General features: G+C 48.4%; 1 pseudogene; it reads right to left on the bottom strand.

The window, feature by feature from the left end:
• Positions 1 to 1,150: 1,150 nt before the first annotated feature.
• On the bottom strand, positions 1,151 to 2,386 carry LOC118704841 (annotated as a pseudogene).
• Between the last annotated feature and the right edge of the window lie 2,565 nt (positions 2,387 to 4,951).

The raw sequence follows: 4,951 nt of genomic DNA, 5'->3' as shown, positions 1-4,951 counted from the left end.
GTGTTTCCATTTGCTAAATTTGCCCACCCTATTCCCTTGGCCATGTGTTGTCCTGATGTTACTGTGCGTTCTCTGGAAGAACAGGACTTTCTGGAATGTGCTCCAGATAACATGGAGTGGGGTGTAACATGCAGGGAGTGACGCTCTGAATGGGCGTGTTTGGAAGACCGTTGATAAAAGCTGAGGTCATATTGACTATATTCCGTAGTAGAAGCTAATTAATCGGTATGATCCAGACCTTCGCCCTGACCCTCCCCCTGTGGCAGGAACAATAACAGCTGCTCCTTCCATTTCACCCCCACCCCGGCCTCTCATCACCTGGTCCAGGGACACCTGGTCTCCAGGGACACCTGGTCTCCAGGGACACCTGTCCAGGGACACCTGGTCTCCAGGGACACCTGGTCCAGGGACACGCTGGCATAGTCACCACCATCCTTTCCCGCAACACAGCCCCAGCAGTGAAGCCTGTGGCAGGACACAGCCCTGCAGCCCTAAGGGAGCAGCCTCCTTTGAGAGACCCTCAGTCCAGTGAAAGGGCCAGCGCCGCGTGGAGGTGGCTCCTAGGAGCAGAGGGAAGACCTGGGTTGGGCCCCGGAGACACAGCCTGGGGCTCTCCTCCACACACTGGGCGGGAGAGCCGGCCCTTGGGGGAGTCGGGGTTTCCAGGAGGGGATGGGAGTGAGGGCAAGCGCTTGGGAAGTGGTTGGAGGCAGTGGGGCCCTCCCTGGGGGCATGGTGGGACCGCGGGTCCTCACACCATAGCAGCCGTTAGACAGAAACTTTCTCCACCAAATCCTGTTCTGAAAGGAGGGGCTGACGGAGCCATGTTAGCCAGTGAGGCAGGCCCTGGGGAGAGGACAGTGGGCCCTGCAGTTGACCAGCATTTTTCAGGCTTTGGTAAGTTTTGGTAGAGCAACATTTCCATGAAAGGTGGCTTTTATTTATAGAATTTAATGCGTGTGGGGACTTTTCACTTGGACACAAGTGAAGATAACCATTACGCTTGTTTATGTATTTTCTCATTTTCGGTTTGTATACAAAGAAATTATTTGCTTCAGGTTCATAAAAACCCAATATTTAAATGCCAGATAACCCTTCCCTTACCAATAGATCCCTTAATTAAACACAAAGCAGCTTAAAAACACTCAATTTAGATTGGTTTCATCTTGAAGTGTAATCCAATAAGACTGAAAGTGAAACTTTTCAGGTCCTGTACCAAATAGCAGAATACGAGGATCCTTTGACTGATTTATATCAATAAGATAACTTATTTGTTTTTTAAAATATGTTTTGCCGAAACCGGTTTGGCTCAGTGGATAGAGCGTCGGTCTGCGGACTGAAAGGTCCCAGGTTCGATTCCGGTCAAGGGCATGTACATTGGTTTTGGGCACATCCCTGGTTGGGGGTGTGCAGGAGGCAGCTGGTTGATGTTTCTCTCTCATCAATGTTTCTAGCTCTCTATCCCTCTCCCTTCTTCTCTGTAAAAAATCAATAAAATATATTAAAAAATAAAATAGAAATATGTTTTTGTTGATTTAAGAGATAGAAAGGGAGGAAGGGAGATAGAAACATCAAGGAGGAGAGAGAATGAATCATTGATTGGCAGCCTCCTGCACGCCCCCTGCTGGGGACTGAGCCTGCAGCCCAGGCGTGAGCCCTGACCGGGAATCCAACAGTGACTGGTTCATGAGTCCACACTCATCCCTGCGCCACACCAGCCGGGCAGGTAACTTATCTGTGAAGCAGTGAAAGAAAAGTGTTCGTCTGCAATTACAGTTTCAAGTTCCTGTCCGCCAGCCTGTCAGGGGGAGGCCACAGGTCATCATTCTTTTTTGTGAGTTTTGTCACAATAATTACCTTCACCTCTTCCATTGCACTCTTATGTACCCAAGCCTCTTTTCTGAGGATGACATCACTTTCTGCAATCGCTGTTGTGGCACACCTAAGCTTTCCTGGGGGAAGTGGAAGAATTCAATCAACAACGGGCAAAACCTGTGCCCTGCTGGGATGCGAACTCCAAGCACCTGTGTCCTGCGCCGCACACGGCAGGCAGGTGGAAATTACCGGCTGTGGCGACTTTTGTCCCTCAGTGAGCACTTCCACACACAGCTTTGGGGAAGGAAGACGGAAGTTGCTTTCAGAGAATGTACGCAGACGGCAGATAAAGGGGTGGGAAAGGGGAAGGCAGTGCTAGGAGAGCGCGCAGTCCGCGAGGAAGGAATACTTATTATTCTCGATGAGGCACAGGCGACAGCCCTGAAGGTTCCGACAGGCCCAGGAGGTGGCGGTGGCTGCGGGTGCTGGAGCTGGATCCCAGGCCTCACCCGCTCAGGAAAGCAGCCCCGGGCTTCTGCCCGCCGGCCCAGCTGTCATTGCCATCGGCCATCGCGCGTGCCTCCTTCGCTCACTCCTCTGCCCACTGTAACCCCTCGCAGGATGTCGCAGGATGTTTTTTCTTGTCACAGACATTTCTCCTGCAGCTCGTGTAGAGTTTTTCTGAATTCTGAACACCTGAAGGGAGTGTGTGCGGAGGGAAGCTGCCGGCAGCTGCGGGTTTCAGACTCGCTTAGTGAAACGTGGGTGCATTGTTGTGAGGATGTTGAGGTTTCCTCATTGAATCCCCAGAGTTCCCCCCGGACTAGAGCTACATGTGCTGGACCTCTAGACCTCTGGTGTCCACTGTGGACTACTGAAATACAGTTACAATTAAATAGAATTTGAATTCAGTTCCTCAGTCTCATGAACCACATTTCAGATGCTCAGCTCCCCACGAGATAGTGGCTACACGCTGGGCAGCACAGACACAGAAATTTCCATCACTCAGAAGGTCCTGGGCGGGGCTAGCCACCGTTCTATTGTAGATTATTTGTCCAGTTTAAGGACAAAACTAAACAAATAATCCTTTTCTATAACTGGTCTTACATTTCTGATCCCTAGCTCTAGCTGGTTTGGTTCAGTGGATAGAGTGCTGGCCTGTGGACTGACGCGTCCTAGGTTCAGTTCTGGTCAAGGGCACATGCCCAGGTTGTAGGCTTGATCCCCAGTAGGGGGCGTGCAGGAGGTAGTCGATCAATGATTCTCTCTCATCATCATTTCTCTCTCTCTCTTTTCCTCTCTGAAATCACTAAGAATATATTTGGAAAAAAAATTCTGATCACCAAAGGCTACTGCCTTGGTTAGGGCAGGTCACTCTGGGCTATGACAGACCAGCTTGTACTGAGCCGGGTTAGCTCAGGGAAAACTGTGGCTTTCTGATCCCTTTTTGTTAGGGATCCTTCCACAGAAGGCTACATCTTGGGAGCTATGAATACAGCTAGGGTTCTCCAGCTTGATTTCTGCCTTGCTTTTAGGTTGATTTTTATAATAGACCATAGTTTAGTGGCTTTAATTCTAGTTCAGGAGTTGGCAAGTTACACCCTCTGGGGCGAAACCCAACCATCAGCTTGTTTTTGTAAATAAAGTTTTTAAAATATATATATTTCTTTATTGATTTTTTACAGAGAGGAGGAGAGAGGGATAGAGAGCTAGAAACGTCGATGAGAGAGAAACATTGACCCGCTGCCTCTTGCACACCCCCTACCGGGGATGTGCCCGCAACCAATGTACATGCCCTTGACCAGAATCGAACCTGGGACCTTTCAGTCCGCAGACTGATGCTCTACCACTGAGCCAAACCGGTTTCGGCTGTAAATAAAGTTTTATTGGAACACAGTCACTCCCATTCATTTACGTATTGTCTATAGCTGCCTTTGTGCTATGAAGTCAGAGTTTATTACTTGTTAAGTCTAAAACATTATCTGCCCTTTAAAAAGTTTAATGACCCTTTTCCTAGATAGTCAAATTGTAGACCAAAGTCCCATATAAACCTATTTCAAAAAGCTAAAATGTGATCATTCTAAAGGGATTAGCAATGAATTTTTCAAAAGATCAGCAAAGTTTTAAAAAGCACCCTGGCTGATGGCTCAGTTGGTTGAGCTTCGTCTATGAGTGCTCTGAAAGGTTGCTGGTTCCATTCCTGGTCAGGGCACTTGCCAGGGTCGTGGGCTTGATCCTGGGTGGCGTGAGGAGGCAGCTGATCATTGATATTTCTCTCTCCCTTCCTCCCCCCCTTGGTAATAATCATAATCATAATCATAATCATAATCATAAGTGAAATTAAAAGTTTAAAAAAGGAAAAGGCTGACTGTACCTGCCAGGCAAGGGCACTCACCAGTGCAGAGGAGAGTCAGCAGAAGGGGTGACAAGAGGGAGAAGTCAAAATTTCATGGTAATATGTCAATGACTAATTAAACCTAACACGTTGGCTAGAATGGAATGAATTCATGGTCTGACCCAGTTGGCTAAGACAAGTCCCATTGCTTCTTAGCCAGGAGGCGTTAGGTCTGGTGAGGGTCTGGCACCCAGGAGCCGCCCAAAGTCCACACCTGTTTGTTAGCTTCAGCCGGTTGGAACTAGTTGTGGTGAAATACAATATTCAGTTCTGATATCTCTTAGGCAAGTGTTGCTTTCAAGGGAAATCTCCCTTTTAAGAGATACGCCCTAGGTATGTCCCCTGCTTTTTTCAATAAACTATTTGTGATTACTGGTGTGAGTGCAGTCAAACCAAAAGCCAGAGGGAAAGGTTGTGAAGCCATTTCTTTCCTTCTTTCTTGCTAACTAGGCCCCAATGTTCTTCAGCCATTGGGTGGGCAGCAATATGTTGATGGACGAAGAGCCCCCACCCCCTGCCCAGGGGTGTGTGGTGATGGTTCTGAGCCTCTTGTGTTAACACTACTTCTCTTTAGCAGCAATTGGTCAAATTCTGATCCGGGGACAGTCTGCCGGGGCTTCTAAGAAAGACATTTTTCCCATATTAGGAAGAAAAATCTCTCCAAGGAGAAAGGCTCATTTTCCCGTACTGTAGGCAGGATTGTGCTTCCCTGCCCCCTGGTGGTAAGGAAGAGCCATCTGA

Source organism: Pipistrellus kuhlii, unplaced genomic scaffold, assembly GCF_014108245.1.
Source record: "Pipistrellus kuhlii isolate mPipKuh1 unplaced genomic scaffold, mPipKuh1.p scaffold_m20_p_48, whole genome shotgun sequence".
In the NCBI taxonomy this organism is placed as follows: Eukaryota; Metazoa; Chordata; class Mammalia; order Chiroptera; family Vespertilionidae; genus Pipistrellus; species Pipistrellus kuhlii.
Note: the sequence above shows the minus strand (reverse complement) of the source record. Positions and strands in the feature narration are given on the sequence as shown.